Source organism: Pleurodeles waltl, chromosome 7 (assembly GCF_031143425.1).
Source record: "Pleurodeles waltl isolate 20211129_DDA chromosome 7, aPleWal1.hap1.20221129, whole genome shotgun sequence".
Classification (NCBI taxonomy): Eukaryota; Metazoa; Chordata; class Amphibia; order Caudata; family Salamandridae; genus Pleurodeles; species Pleurodeles waltl.
Window position 1 is genome coordinate 156,728,556 of NC_090446.1, and position 17,161 is coordinate 156,745,716.

Genomic DNA, 17,161 nt, shown 5'->3' on the forward strand with positions numbered 1-17,161 from the left:
GGTATGGATTTTATTGATCCAATAGGTGAACCACTTGAAAATAAAAGATTTGTGCAGATTGTGCTGGATTATTATTCCAAATGGTTCTCATACATATTTATAAAGGAGACTGATACTTCCAATGTAAATGCGATTTTGAAGGAATTGTTTCACCTTGAAGGTGTCAATGAATTTTCGGTTACGGACAATGGGGTCCAAATCATCCTTCACCACATGGTTGAGTTTTCTAAGAGTCTGGGTATTAAACATTTTATTACAGCATTTTATAGCCCACAAGTGAATGGAATGATTGAGCGAGTGAACAAGATATTCAAAAAGACTATTCAGTTGGCAATTTCTGCAGATTTGAGGGTGCAGGAAGCTATTGCTGATAGAATTTAGTGGTAACATAATACATCACAGTCAACCACTGAGGTGGCCCTCTTTTGTTTTACTAAGGGGTAGGTACTCTTTTAATGAGTTGTCATTAAAAAGGGTTCTGAGTGAGACCAAAGTGGATGAAAGTATTCCGAGTCCTGATCAAATAAGAGCCAGGTTGGATGAATCCCAAACTAGGATTAGGTCAGATCCGTTGATGTGAAGAAGGTGAGAGATACTGAATTTTGTATGGGGATGTGGAGTCATAGTGAGGAGATCAAAGGAATCTAAGAAATCGCCTTCTGGTTTTTATCCTGAGATGAAGATTGTTCATGTCTCCAAACAGTTAGTCAAGGATGGAGAATGGGAAATAGTGGAGCATGAAAAAAGTGGACAGAGTGCGTGGTGGTCATTGTATGTGTGGTACTATTTCTCTTGACTCACCTGGTTTCTTTGGAGTAGTTCTACTCCTGCATTCACTGGAGGAGGAGCAAGGAAAGGCTACAAGTTCTGAGGGAAGTTCTTCCTTGGCTGGGAGTGAGGATTCTTGTTCTGGTCGTGGACAGTGTTTGAGTGCATGGGCGGCCCCTTCGCAATGGCGAAGGAGCATTGTCCCCGTGGCTAAGCCAGCAGCTGAAAAAATAAAACAATATTTCTGAATTTTTTATTTTTTCAGCTGGTGGCTCATCTGAGCCAGCGTGTGAAGGGAGGGGTTGGGCTGGGCCATGGGTGGGTAAGAAGGGAGGGGTAGTGGAATCTGTGCCTTTAAGTGCACGTGTGTTTGGCTGGCCGTCTTAGGCCAGCCAAACACACATGTGCAGGTTTGAGAAACTGCCCAAACACCCATGCTGTGTCTGAGCGGCAGAACAGGCCACTCAGACCAATCCTGGAGCTGCTCTCAAGCTAGGTTTAGCATGTCAGCAGCACCAGGATTGCATGGGGAGCCTGTGCTGGTGTCCAAGGGACTTCTGGGATACCAGAGAGAAGAGCAGCAACACGGCAGATAGCGTCATCGACAAGGTAAGTTTTTTTTTTTATTATTAATTCCCCCCACGCCTCCCCTTTAGATTTGTAGCGGCTGTTGCTGTTTGAGTGGTGATGTTGGAGATTCTAGTATGCAGGGTCTTCATAACTTGATTTGACATGGCAGCGACCTTCTGTGTGTGGTGGTGTTGTCAATTACGTTACTCAAGTTCAGAGATCTAAGAGAAGTATAAGAAAACCTAGATACCTTGATGATTATACAGTGTTGTGATGAATAATAATTTATGTTGTATAATGGTCATATGTTCATGTTGTTATTTGTTTGTGTTTTTATGTCTTTTTCTCCTATTTATTGATTGTATTTTGGGACACTGCGTGCTTTGGTAGTACTTTGATTTGTTTGTGGTATCCTTTGGATCTTGTGTTTAGTTGTTAGAGGAGGGAGATGTGTTATGGGCTTACTGGTCTTATCTCTTTAATTGCAATGTCGTTATTGGACTGCTGTTCTTGGTTCTGTGCTGTCACCGTTGGTTCCTGGAGTCTGGCGTTTGCGGCTGGGTAAGCCTGGGGCAGTTGCGGGGAGATGATGTGTGCTGGCTTTCCTTGTACACTAATAAATATTACAGCTGCAATTATATTACTGTTTCCTCTCCAGCTCGCTACAACATATTTTATAGCGGACACTACCACAGAAGGCTTTGTTTGTCTTGCAAGGATTCGAACTCACACCATCAAAAGGCTAACATCTGACAGCGACAAACGTTCATCTCAATGAGATAACCCTTGGGCTAGAAGCCTACTGCAATATATCTGGCATTTCAAGACTCATTCCTAGATACACTGGTTTTGTGCAGGCGCCTGGCCTCGCACTGATAGGTATTGTGTACACACTATATCGAAAAATTATCTTAAATGTTAAACATACGAACTTGCAAAGTATACTTGTCTTTTCACGATTACCCGCTCCCATATTTGAATCTCACTCCTAAGTCTTAGCAGGGTCACCCGCTTCCCCCACACCCACCACCTTTTCACCATTTAAAGTCGTGAAAAATGAAAAAGTAGCCCATTAAAACGAGTAAACAGTTATTAACAGTTATCCATAAAACTGAATTTAGCCTAAAGGTATACTTAAAAAACATACCACACTAAACTGTTGACGATCTTTATACAAAGTTGTGGGTCTGATCCAAATACGCAGTTTTTTTCCTGAGCATAACAATCATAACATTGCCTGCGAGTTGTCGAACATGGATTTTTAAGAAACACGCCATTTGGATTAAGTTCTCCCCACACAAACCTATCTAATAGGTTCCGAATTTGCATACATCCTTATGCAAGGAAAAGAATAGTCATATTCACATTTATGAACATTTGCTTTATTTCATAAGCTATAACTGTATTATTTTAAAAGAACAGTGCAGCAAAGAGCTGCTTTGCAGAGGGTTGCTGTAAATGCGCACTTAACGAGAGCAAGTCACAACTCGCAAGCAACTAAAATCTGGGCACGAGTTCCTTGGCACGTGCTCCGTCCCTTTCTGCTGGACCAGTTGCGGTTAGGGACACGGGCCCTGTTGTGTATCCACATGGAACGGCAGCAATAAACAAGACGCACTCCGAAATGGTTAGCTGCTCCACACACTGGGGAAAACCTCCCCTGGCTATTTACTAGCTAAACAATTAAACCATTAAATAATTAAGACACTAATTACTGCAGTCACGGACTCAACCATCAGGAGGGGGAATTAACACCATTCCCCTTCCTTAGGTCCTCGATGGAAGAGCCCTCTAAACATAACAGGCCCTGCGTGAGTCCGGCCATTCCCTCTCCCTTATAGCTTGAATCTTCAAAAAACACGAGTCAACACGAGACAGCATCTTCATTAGAAGCAACACCAACAGCAGACATTGCATTTAACTGCACCCAATGTGGCGCCAATCGCCAAAACAGTGCTTCATGCAGCGCCAAGAGCAATCTTAAAACTGCACCTAATGAGGTGCTACAAACTGCCATTGTATTGATAAATGCACCCCACGGTGCGCATGTAGTCGCTCATCGTGAGCGAAGTTTCCCACTTTGGTGGATGTAGTGTAGTCAGCGTTGGGCAACACCATCAATCACCACGCTGACAGGGGAAAAAGGTCAGACCCCCCTTCCGTGTATTCCCCGGTGGGTCTGGCCCTGGATGACATCACTGGAAGGTTTAAAAAGCATAGTGGGGGAATAGGTGGGGTCTTTTGGCAGTGAGTGGTGTGTATGTTAAATAAAGAACCTTGCTTAATATCACACCTGTGTCGTGCATATTTTGGACCCACACTACACTGGCGACGAAGGGGGGCCACGCGCTCTCACACGTGCCTTACCTGCTCGACAGCCGAGTCTCGTCTGGCCTGCAGGCTCCAGCTAATCAGCTGCCGACGTGTGGAAGGAGCATGCGACAACCCGCAGCCTCTACCACGTAGGACTCCTCCGCCCACTGCCCGCATTCCAAGGACTCTGGTCAGCTGCCTATACACGGCTCGTCACTCGATCCAGGATCATTGTCCACACGTGGTGCCACACCGGCCTGACTATAAGCCACGCCCTGAAACCCTGGCTGCCATTTCTGAGGTGAGAAACCAACCCTCCACTCTCTCAGCAGCAGATTTACCATGATTAAAAAAAAGATTAAATAAAATAAAATACCTATGTGATTGAAATAAAAGGCCTACTCTCACCACACCTAGGTACTTCTACAGTTGGCCACTGAGTACTGTGCAATATTTAACCCCATCCACACCATACCAGGCTAACCTACACCCTCCAGAATGGCCAGCATACCAGCCATAGAAACTTTCGCTGTAACAGGTGCCCCACCCACCCAAGCCGCGCACTGGAGAGCCTGGGTTGAATGCCTCAAGGCCTATTTCGAGGCCATTAGGACGGCAGTAGGGAGGGGATGTGGACATTCACAAAATCACCAAAGCCGTAGTTGATGCAACACCACGCACGTACACCATGATGAGAGATGCCATCACAGCGCACTTCGAGCCCTTCGCCAATCCAGACTACGAAAGGTTTCTGCTCAGGCAAGCCCACCAAAAGACAGATGAGTCCGCGGATGTCTTCTACACCAGATTGAGGGAACTGGCCAGCACCTGCACGCTGCCAGTTGAAGAAAATTAGGTGGGGGCTCAACTCATCCAGGGATGCGCATCCTCCAAGCGGCGTGAGTGAACCTCCAACAGCCCAACATGCTCATGAGGGACATCCTAACTCTAGGGTGGTCAAAAGAGTTGTCAAAAGCCCGAGCAGCACATATGGAGCAAGAGCCAGCCCCCATGGTCAAGACTGAACCAGTCAACTCCGTTCTCAGGGAGCCCGCTAAACACAAAGGCAAACGGCAAAGACCAAAACAGAAGTACCGTCCCTGTGGATGGTGCAGAGGCCCCTAACGGCACCTAGAAGAATGCCCCGCAAAGGGTAAGACATGCAGCGATTGCAGGAAGGTAAATCATTTTGCGAAGGTATGCCGTTCGACACCCCAAGCAGGACCATCAGGCTTAAAAAAAACATTAAAATCCATTGCTGCCCCCTCCACAGACTACATGGATGATGATCTGGAAACAGTTCACGTGGTAAAGACTGTGATCTTGTTTGAACTTCGGTATATCCAGTGCAGCCAAAATCTTCCAACACACCATCCAGGAAATTATACAAGACACACCGGGTGTCCTAAATGTCAGCGATGACATCTTGGTGCACGCCCCCACCTTGCAAGACCATCTTGCCCACCTGCAAATGGTTTTCACCAAGCTGAGAGACTGCGGACTGACACTCCACAGAGACAAGTGGAAGTTTTTAAGGAGGGACATCAGCTTCTTCGGATACAAGTTGTCTGAGTCCGGGGTCGGGCCTGACCCTGCCAAGGTAAAGAACCTTAAAGAAACCCAAGCCTAATAGCTTTGTCCGTGCGTGTTGGGGGAGGACCAAGAACAAGCATTTTGTAACACTAACAAGACCTCTCAGTCAGCTCCAACCTGGTACACTTTGATCCGCAACGAGAGTCGCAGTTGGTCATTGATGCCAGCCCCATCGGACTCAGAGTTGTACTCACTCAGAAGCAGAACAATGACAAGTGGTCACCCGTGGCCTATGCCAGCAAAACCTTGACACCAACCAAACAGTGATACCCGCAGATTGAAATGGAAGCAATAGCAATACACTGAGGGTGCAGGCACCTCCACCTATATCTATGTGGGAAGCCCTTCATGGTGCTGACTGACCATAAGCCATTGCTCCCACTATTCCGGGGGTCATCCTCAAAGCCACCCCGAGGAAAGAAAAGTGGATCCTCCAACTACAAGAGTTTGACTTCACTGTTGAGTACCAACCTGGAGAAAGGAACCCCGCAGACTTCTTGTCCAGGCACGCGCGCCCAGCCACACCACAAGAGTCCCAGGAGGCCAGAGACACCGAGGAAAACGTCCAAGTTATTGTAGACCGAGCCAGACCACACCCCGTACCCCTCACAGAGGTGAAAAAAGTGACGTCTTTAGACAACTGTCTACAGCTGGCTATCGAGGCCCTCCGGTCCGATGACTGACAGCCACTGCAGCACCCGGCGGGTGTCTGCACCCAGGAACCCAGGTTCACGCTTTAGGCCCTTTACCATGCCCGCCAAGAGCGAAGATGGCTGCTTCTTGAAAGCCCTTCGGCTGGTCCTTCCTGCAAACTTGAGATCTCGAGCAGTGGCGCTCACCCACGGAACCCACCAAGGGATTATAAAATCCAAAAACAGCCTCTGGAGCAAGGTGTTGTTCCCTGGCCTTGACCAGCAAGTAGAGGAGGCTGTGAGGAGTTGCACAGTCTGCCAAGCAAGCGGTCAGGCTGGTCTGCCAGCCCCAGTCATCACTGAATGTGGTCCCACAGCTCCGTGGCAACGTGCCAGTGCCGACTTTGGGAGCCTCACAGATGGATCCTACATGATGATAATCGTGGATGACTACTCACGTTACCCGGAAGTGGAGTTCATCAGGACAACTGCTGCAGCCAATGTTATCCCGAAGGTGGAAAAAATGATGGCCAGCCACGGCCTGTTTGGTGAGATTCGCATGGACAACAGACCTCCATTCAGCAGCCACGAGTGGGCCGAGTTCCTTCAGACATAGAATGTCAAACATCGGCAGGTGCAACCCCTGTGGCCCCAAGCCAATAGGGAAGTGGAGCGTTTAATCAAGACGTTCTCCAAGACGATCCATATAGCAGTGGCAGAAGATTGCAGTGTGAAACGAGCCATGTACAACTTCCTGCGAGAATATCGGGTCACTCCCCATGCCACGACAGGTGTTGCTCCCTGCCAACTGTGTTTTGGGTGCGCATTGAAGAATTCGATACCCCATCATCCCACATGGGCTGCACAACCCCATCCAGTGAATAGCTCGGAAGCCCACTGAGCTCAAAACAATGGCTACGCCTCAAAGAAGCGAAGAGCAAAACAGAGTGTCATCGAAAGAGGTGACCTCGTGCTTGTGAAGGACCACAACCCAGGAGGCAAGTTCAGGGTGCCTTTCGAAAAGGACCCGTGGACGGTCACCAGGGTGAAAGGTACAATGGTGGCAGGGGAAAGGAATGGTGAGGTCATCACGAGGAATGTATCAATGTTCAAAAGACTACCACCCAGCAATTCAGCAGAGGAGCCCAACGAGCTGCTACCAAGTGATGCCCCTTGGCGTGACTCCATTGCAGGGAGTCCCTCTGGGAGCGACACCACTGCCAGGGACTGTGTTCCAAAAGCCCCAAATCTGGCAGGGTCATCAGCCACATCAGGAGAGTCGACATCCAGCATACCAATTGCCCGTGGCCCTGTCGAGAGCAGAGCTGCTGATAACTCATTTGGATGAGCCAGGACTGGACACTACCATCTGCGATCAAATCCAGGGGGTATGCTGACTTTGTAGTGCCATGAACTATGCTATCTGCCTAGAGATACTGTGTTCTGTTATATGTTATGGATTAGGTAACGTTCGTCTAAATCTTTGTTTATTTCCTATAAAAGGGGGGGAGGGATGTAGTGTTGTCAGAGATGGCCAACACCATCACCCACCACACCGACAGGGGAAAAAGGTCAGACCCCCCCCCCCTTCAGTGTATTTCCCGGTGGGTCCGACCCTGGACGACTTCACTGGAAGGTTTAAAAAGCAGAGCAGGGGAATAGGCGGGGTCTTTTGGCAGTGAGCGGTGTGTATGTTAAATAAAGAACCTCGCTCAATATCACCACTGTGTCGGGCATATTTGGGAGCACACTACAGTGTCTTGGTCACTTCTGTTGGAGTGTGACTTTTATAATCAACATTAACGTGAAATGCTTGCAAAATAAGGTATAATGAAACTGCATAGAAAACGTGATAGAATAATATTGACGTATGCGTTTGAAATGTGCCCACAGAGAGTGGCCATCAATATATACGAAGATTAATGAAATTGACTAATAATGAATTAATAATGTACTAATGTATGATTTTGTATTAGCATTAAGAGTTATATGTTAAGGTTTTTGCTAAATTAATCACTAGGCTTTACCTAGCAAGGGTCTGGGCCTAGCTGCCTGGTCTCATATTAAATGTGTTTTTCTAACGTGCAATGTGCTGTCTTCCTGAAGGACATGAAACTGTACTTTTTCAGAAACTAGAGATGAGTGTGTGTAACCGTAGTAAATTCTTTCTCATGAGACCCGACTTGCTCAAGGAGACATTCTTGCTGAATGCAACAGTGTAATTCGCAACAGGTGCAAGGTCGCCTGTGCTGGGACAGGACAATGGAACTACTGACTGGAGCGACAAGTGTAACTTTTCTTACCTGACATTCTACCCGTTGACGACGTCAATCACAGGAGCCAATAAACTACGTGAGAACTGTATTAAATGAAAATTCTAGTAAGGTGTGTGATGGATCATTGGACAGAGATAACGATGCACCAAATATTGCCCAATTGGAAATTAGAGACTTGTTAGACCAGATTAATATAAAGACGTGACACAAGGAGAAATCAGCCATTAAGCGCCTTTCCTGAGCCATTTTCTGCTATTCCTCTTACTTAGCCATTCTTAGCCATCCTCCTCGCCACTTCGATGCTGTACTTGCCCTTACTCCTGAAGAGACTTAGGCCCATATTTATACTTTTTTAGCGCCGCATTTACATCGTTTTTTTACGCAAAATTGGCGCACACTTACAAAATACAAAATACAAATGTACAAGTTTGCGCCGATTTTGCGTAAAAAAATGACGCAAATGCGGCGCTAAAAATGGTTAAATATGGGGCTTTGTCTTTAGTGGTTTAATACTTTAAACCATCCTCACCTTTCTTGCCTTGCCCGATACTTGCTTCTCCTCTTTATGAGGGAAGGATTCCTTTTGCTCTATCTTGCTGAGACTTTGCCGTTCTATCTTGGTTGATGGCGAATCGACTGATGTCCTGAGGACGAAGACTGATACTGTATGCTGCCCCATGTGGATGGGTAACTATATGATAATGAAATTGTAATTGTCTGATTGCCTTTACTTTCTAGGTACCAACTGCTCTTTTGGTAGAGGCCATAGTTAGATGGTTTCCAATTTCGTGTTGCTAAATTGTTTTGCATGAAGCCCAACATGCTGATGCTAATTCGAGGGTAGTTAAGGAGTTCACTAAAGTCGGATGCAAATAGACAAATGACTGAAATCTTTGCTTTGTTGAATAACGTGCTGATGATACTCTGCTAAAGTTGATTCATGTTGACGTCGTGCTTTGTTCTAATGTTCATGATCTTTGCTCTGATAAAGTCTTATTCAAGTTGCCATATTGTAGTTTTGTTGATGTGTTTTCTGGTATTGAGACTATTAAACTTGCTAGTAGAGTGTAACAAATAGGGCATAAATATGTTGAATCTTACTAGATTTGTGTGGTTATTCATGACTGAAAGGTCATGGTGTGGGTTTGATTCTTATTAATGTTATTAATTAGTTGATTGATTTGTTATTGTGAATATTGATGAGGCTACTGATCTATTGATTGAAATGCTAAATAGATATCTCGTCCTAAGGAGTCTCCAATCAGGGTCAAAAGGTTCATTGGCCTAAAACGAGTCCCCGCGCAAGTTACATTATTAAAGGTGGGACTCGTTATCAGTTCTGGTAGCAGAGGACGGTTCTGGCCCTTTGGGGGCCCTAGGACGAGGGACCATTGTTTGAAAATTGTTTTTGAGATAATGCAAATTGGAGAGATGATGTTCCTCTAAGTCCCGAATGACTTTCCTGGAATCTCGGAGCTTGCCAAAGTGAGTTGGGTATGTTCTCGGCATTCTAGTGATAGAGTGAGTGACGTAGGGTTTGCGCTTGCACAGCTTATGCATACCGAAGGTGAATTGTGAGGTTTGTGAGAATTTTAGGCCAGGTGATGTTTTAGTAGGAGTGTGCGTACTCCGCAGTATGAGAGTAGGATAGTCAGTGAACTTCATGTGAGTGTGGCGCTTTGTGCTCAAAAATTGTCCACATGGTTGTTGGTAATGTACGGACACTGCGTGGTCTAAGACTCTTGAGTATATTGATAAGTGTATGAGACACTTGGTTTATGTTGTAATTTGCGTGGTTTAATAGGTCAATCGGGCGTGGTTGACAAGTCGAGTTTGAGTCAAAGTGAGTGAATGAAAACTTTGATGGAGATTTGGCGAGTTTTAAAGTGCACTAGGACAAACCATTGACAAGTCGGGAGTAGAATTTGCGTGTCAAATTCTGCTTGCGAGTGCGGGATCTGAGAAGGAGAGAGTAGCGGCCGAGGCTTAAAGTGAAATCTCTGTAAAGTTCTGAAGCAAATGTGTTACCTTTCCTGTAGTAAACCGGCAAATTTTAGTTTTGTTAGTGCTTGCAATATATTGCATTAGTTTTTGTGTGAATAGAGAGTGAGGAGGACAAGCCGCAGGACTTTGTCAGCCGCAGTGTGTGTGAGTGTGACGTCATTGGAGCCGCGCTGGGATAGGTCAGTTAGTGGAAAGGGTCGCGCACGGATTGGCAGCCGTCCATGATAGGTAATTGGTGGAGAGGGTAGGCGAAGAGAGTTCTGAGAATTAAAATCACTTCCTGATTCGATTGTGAACAAAATAAAAGATGCAAAAATGAAGTTTTTCAAGGCTCTAAGGAGCGCTTTGAGGGGAGATGGGTACATTACCGCGAGTGTTGGGGAGCCTACACCGCCAGAGGATACTCCGGTTTATGCCGTAATGGAGGAGAGGGGAGTCACGCCATGTCTTTGGCTAAAGCAGTGGTGCAAATTAACAGAGAAAGATGGGTGTTTAGCTTTTCCGGAGCATGGATAGTTCAATATGATGATCTTAGAAAATTTGAGGAAGGCTTTAAATGAGCAAAAGCCACCTCCGAGGCCAGCACAGTTTAAGGCGTTAGCAATTTGGACATTGATGGCCATATGACAACAGCAACAAAAGTTTGAGAGGAGGATGAGGAAAGCAGAGAAGAAACTAGCGGAGGCTAGGTGGGATAGTGAGCACAGGATGTGGAGAAGGGAAATAATAGATGGAGTTAAAATGTTTCCAGCAATAACGCAAGAAAGTGAAGCGCAAGGGGGTAAAGCCACCTGTAAGACAGATAAGTGCGCTAGAAAAGCAAAGGAGACTGAGAAGTCCTGGGCAGATGCAGATGACTCAGATGATGATGAGTTCCTTAATCAGTAGTTACATGATCGACCACCACCATATGCCATAGATGACAATAGACCAGGTACTAGTACAGGTCCTGTAAATTTGACGTAAAACCAGGGAACAACAAACCAGGTACAGGTAAATATGGTTGCAACACAAGCTCCGATACAGAATAGTGTCAGTGTGTCCACTGCCCCAGAGATGCAGACACAGTTGCAGCCACCACCAGTTCAGAGGCTCTACCCTGATGTCCCGATATTAGAAATTAGATGGTGCCACCTGATCAAGCATATACGAGATCAAAGTTAGTGCAGATTGAGCCAACTCCACTTTTACTGCCCCCAAATTGCACTTCGGTCACAGGACCGAAGTCAGACACAGCACCTGTAATGAATCAGAATGTGGGAATTAATGCTCCACAGGGTTTGGGAAGCAGGCAGGCGCCAGCCGCCATATCCTTACCTATTGCAGTTGGTCCGCCAGTACCATTGTATGCGCAGGCGAAGCCTAGTGTATGTGACCAGGGAGTAATGACTCAAGCGATGACAAGAGGAGGGTTCGTAGGGAGCTCTCAAGGAATAACTCCAACAGAACAGACAGTAGAAAGGTCTAGGTCCCTATTAGACTTCAGTCCGATTGGGATTCCTTCAGACGCCATGGGACAATCAGGTTTGGGACTGCTGACTCCACAAATTCCAAGTGTGAATGTGCCACAAACACCAATGATGCCAGCTGGAAACATCTTGTTGCAAGGGTTGACTGCGCAACAACTGAATGAATGGTTAGACAAGTTAAATTCACTGCAGACTACTCCTGCAACAGCAGAGTGGTCAGAAAGGGAAGAGTACCTGAATTTTGTGAGGTTGGGCATGGAGGCAGCTGAGTTAGTTGAAGGGAGCATGGGAGTGAAAAGGCTAGAATCATGTACTGAAGCAGAATTGAGGTATTTGTGCCCCAAGACAACTAAGGAGGTGAACAAGGTGCACCAAAGGTTGGCAAACCTGGCAGACAAATACAACATAGACCTAGACAATACTAAACATCTGAAGAGGAGTTATAGGTTAGACTTCGAGCCTAAAGATTTTGATCACATAAGGTCTACTGGGATGAAGGCACACCTTAAAGAAATACTACATAGTGCTCAAGTTTGGGGAGCATTAGAGAAGTGGGATGGCAGATGGGCAAAAAAAGGGATAAAAGGAAAAGTGACTGGAACAGCAGCAGGCGAAAGCCGTGCCAGATACGGGTACAATAAAGATGTTACCAATGACCGAAATGGCGGGAGGGGTTCTTGTCCACGTACCATGGTCTAGAGGTGACATTTTGTCATTCACAAATGACTTTCCCAGGTTAAGAGAGAAACCGATAGAGTGGGATCAGCAGACAGACAGGTTTGTGAAGCTTGCAAAGTGCCTTTGGGAAGACTTGAACACGCTGTTTGAGATCATAGTTCTAGCTGACTTGTGGCTTGAGTGCAAGAGGAGTGTGGATAGGCCGACAGCAGAACCGGCAAGGGACAAAGTCACGGGAGCATAGTCTCCTGAGGTGATGAGGTATTACTATAAGGTGATTGAGTTTTTGAAGCAGAAAGTTTCGCCGCAAAATATTGATTGGAAAAAGATTGATCGAACGGCGCAGGAGGCCAAAGAGTCGATCCATGCCTACTATGACAGATTGTTAGAGGCGTTCAAGCACTACAGTGGTACAGAGGTCATAGAGCCGAAGGACATGAATCACCTTGTGTTCAGGTTTGTTGAAGGATTGAGACCTGAGATTAGTCAGATGATCAAGAATCATTTGATCTGTTGGCAAGCGAAGCCAATTGATGAGGTTTTGCAGTATGCAAAATACTGTAGTGACGAGATTGAGTTGAAGCAGAGAAAGTTGAAGGAGAAAGTGATGGTAATGCAAATTAAGGCAGCATAAGCAGGGATGCTGGGAAATGGTATACAGCAGATGGTGCAACCGCCGCTAGGAAACGGGATGTTACAGGCGCAAGTGAGAGGCAGAGGTCGAGGATGTTTTGTGAACCGTGGTCCAGATTTGAATACTGTAGCAGTTCAAAATGATGTGCAAGGAATGAAGAAGGTGTTACCATGTCATGCTTACGGGGGCGTTGGACACTGGAAGCGGGAATGTCCGATGATGGTGCAGGAGGGTGTTGTTCAACAAAGCAATTATGTCAATGCATTCCAAAATGTTAAGGGACCAAGAATGAGGGGTCCAAATCCAAACTTCCAGAATAACATGGTTCAGATGCAGGGTTTTCAACCCATGCAACAAGTGCACATGCCACGTGTGCAACCAGTGCAGATGCAGCAAGTGCAAAAGCAGATTCCTGTGGTACCTAGACAGCAAATGCAGTTACCCTTAGCACCAATGGGACAGCAACAGGTGGTACTTCCTCAACAGGTCACAGGTCAAGTAATGAGTCAAAATAATGGAGTACAACAGTTCCCATTACGTGGTGAGAATGGAATAAACGATGGATGGTTGGATGAAAGCTCAGATAGTGAAGAATGCAGGCTTGCAGCGTCTCTAGAGGTAGGTCAGAGGGGACCTTCTGTGCAAGGGAAAGTGATGGGTCACAAAGTCTTGTTTTTGGTTGACACAGGAGCTACACACTCTACAGTCAGAAGTTCCGAAGTTGCCTCTTTCGGGACGTACAGAAAAGGTAGTAGGAGTAGCAAATCCGCTCCTGACTAACCCGATTACAGATCCAGTTCAGGTTGTGATTGGTACTTTCCAGGGATTGCACAGGTTTCTAGTCTGTGATTCAAGTCCTGTGTCCCTATTGGGAAGAGACTTACTGTGCAAGACGAGGTGTTCTATCACCTGTACCAATGAAGGAATTGAGGTGCAGACAAACAGTGACGATGAAGGGGATGATGGTCAGATCTCAGAGCCAGAGACGGAGACAATAGATGAGGAGTACCCCTTGATAAGCTTCTTCCCGATGTTCACAGTGACTGATCTGCCAGCAGACTTGCAGGGGACAGTAAAGGAGAAAGTGTGGGACTTAACAGGAAAGGAAGTGGGACTGATAAAAGGATTAGAACCAGTCAAAGTCAGTGTGAAGCCTAATGCTGTGTTTCCCCAAGAACCGCAGTACCATATGACACAAGATGTCCTTATACAGGTAACACAGATAATTGCGGATTTTGTGAAGCAAGGGGACCTGAAGGAAGTGATGAGCCGTCCATGTAATTCACTGATAATGGGACTGAGAAAACCTTGTGGGAAAGTCTGAACTGTCCAAGATTTGAGAAAGATCAATGACATAGTGGTGAAATGTTGCCCAGTGGGACCAAATCCAGTCGTGATTATATTCCAGGTCCCATGTGATGCAGAGTGTTTTACAGTTGTAGACTTGTCCCTAGCGTTCTTTTCTGTGCCTCTTCACGAGGACAGCCAATTTCTCTTCAGTTTCAAATTCCTGGACAAGGTTTACAGTTGGTGTTGAATACCTCAAGGGTTTTTGGAATCACCTTCCATCTTTAATCAGATATTGAAGAAAGATTTGGAGTCATTGGAATTGCCTTTTAATTCAACTCTAATGCAGTATATTGATGATTTGTTAATTGCATCCAAGACGAAAGATGACTGCAAGTACGATACTATTGCCTTACTGAACCATTTGGGAAAGAATGGGCATAAAGTGTCCCCAAAGAAGCTGCAGTACTGTCAGAAAGAAGTGAAGTATCTAGGTCATGTAATTGAGAAAGGGTCAAGGAAAATATCCAAGGAAAGAGTGACCCCCATATTGCAGATGAATCCTCCGACATCTCGGAGAGACGTTACGACGTTCCTGGGAATGGTGGGCTACTGTCGTCAATGGATCCTGAGGGCCATATTTATACTCCGTTTGCGCCGAAATTGCGTCGTTTTTTTTGACGCAATTTCGACGCAAAACTAACGCCAACTAACGCCATATTTATACTATGGCGTTAGAGGCGAATAGCGCCAAAGTTCCCGGAATGTGCGTCATTTTTTAGCGTGAACCCCTTCCTTGCGTTAATGATATGCAAGGGAGGCGTTCCCGTCTAAAAAATGACTCCCAGGCCTTTACGTGGTATTTATACTCCCGGGCAAAAGAGACGCCCGGGAGTTGGCGTGGCTAAAAACGGCGCATTTGCGCCACTTTTTAACGCCTGCTCAGGGCAGGCGTTAAGGGGCCTGTGGGCTCAAAATGAGCCCACAGGTGCCCTCCCATGCCCCCAGGGACCCCCCCTGCCACCCTTGCCCACCCCAGGAGGACCCCCAAGGATGGAGGGACCCACCCCAGGGACATTCAGGTAAGTTCAGGTAAGTATAATTTTTTATTTTTTATATTTTTTTTTGGTGGCATAGGGGGCCTTATTTGTGCCCCCCTACATGCCACTATGCCCAATGACCATGCCCAGGGGACAGAAGTCCCCTGGGCATGGCCATTGGGCAAGGGGGCATGACTCCTATCTTTACAATGATAGGAGTCATGTTGATGGGGGATGGGCGTCGTTAAAAAATGGCGCAAGTCGGGTTAAGACGATTTTTTCGACGTAACCTGACTTGCCCCATTTTAAGACGCCCATGCGCCATTTTCCCCCTACGCCGGCGCTGTCTGGTCTACGTGGTTTTTTCCCACGCAAACCAGGCAGCGCCGGTCTGATTGCGCCGTCTAACGCCATTCCATAAATACGGCGCCCGCTTGGCGCTTCAGAATGGCGTTAGACGGCGCAAAACTTTTTGACGCTAAACTGCGTTAGCGCAGTTTAGCGTCAAAAAGTATAAATATGGGCCTGAATGTCTCAGTTATCTCCAAGCCATTAGTGAGACTGACTGTTAAGGAAGTTAAAGATGGGCCAGACGTTCTAACCTTGTCAGAGACAGAGATGAAGGCATTCATTGAATTGAGAGGGTGTATGTGCAGGGCTCCAGCTTTAGGTATGCCTGATTACACAAAGCCTTTTGTCCTGTTTTGTCATGAACGTGATGCTTGTTCCTTGAGTGTCTTGACACAGGTCCATGGAGGTGCAAACCGACCAGTAGCATATTTTTCAGCTACTTTGGACCCTGTTGCAGAAGCCTTACTGGGTTGTGTGCGTGCAGTAGCAGCAGTTGATCAAAGCCTTCCAAAGTGTGAAGGCATAGTGATGGGACATCCTTTAACAGTAATGGTCCCACACTCGGTTGAGATTTTGTTAACCCGTACCAAGACACAGCACATGACAAATGCAAGATTGACGAAATATGAAACAATTATATTGGGGTCACCGAATGTAATTCTAAGGAGATGTACAGTGCTGAACCCGGCAAATTTGCTTCCAAATGAGAATACAGAGGTTGATGATGCTGATGAGGTAGAACATGATTGTCTTGAGGTAACAGAACTGTGCACCAAACCGAGACCTGATAATAAAGATACCCAATTGGAAGAAAATGACTGCATTATTTTTGTTGATGGCTCGTGCCTGAGAGACTCAGTAGGAGTACTGAGAGCCGGATACGCTGTGTGTACAATCACTGGTACTCTAGAAACATCTTGGCTTGAAAGAGTTTACTCTGCTCAAGTGGCTGAATTGGTTGTTTTTACTAGGGCACGCCTGCCACTGACAAACTGAAAGTAACTATCTATACTGGCAGCAGGTATGGATTTAGAATTGTCCATGATTTTGGACAGCTATGGTCTTAGAGGGGTTTCCTGACCTCTTCTGGTTCTCCAGTGAAAAACAGTGAGAGGATTAAGGAGTTGTTGCATGCGATTCAGTTACCTCATGAAATTGCCGTGGTAAAATGCAGCGCTCATGTGAAATCACAAGACTTTTTGTCAATGGGTAATGGATATGCGGATCAAGTCGCAAGGTTTTGCGCATTGAACTGTATATCGTTCAAGGATCAGTGGGAATAGTTACCTGAAACAGAAAATGAGACATGCACAGGTTATGCTTTGAGGGTGGTTGACACGTTGGAAGAATTTAAATTGTTGCAGGGACATGCCAGCAGGGATGAGAAGCGTTCTTGGGTTAAGATGCAATGTGTACAAAGACCAGATGATTTGTGGGAGTCAGACGAGGGGAAAATGGTTTTGCCAAACAGTCTTCTGTCACAGTTTGCAAGGTTTTACCATGGGCAAACACATATTGGGAGAGATGCCATGATTAGGTTGTTTAA

At 46.1% G+C, this 17,161-nt stretch overlaps 1 protein-coding gene across 1 annotated transcript in view; it reads left to right on the forward strand.

The window, feature by feature from the left end:
• Positions 1-17,161, forward strand: part of LOC138303905 (opsin-5-like) — a 580,436-nt gene that overhangs the window by 66,430 nt on the left and 496,845 nt on the right. The window lies entirely within an intron of this gene.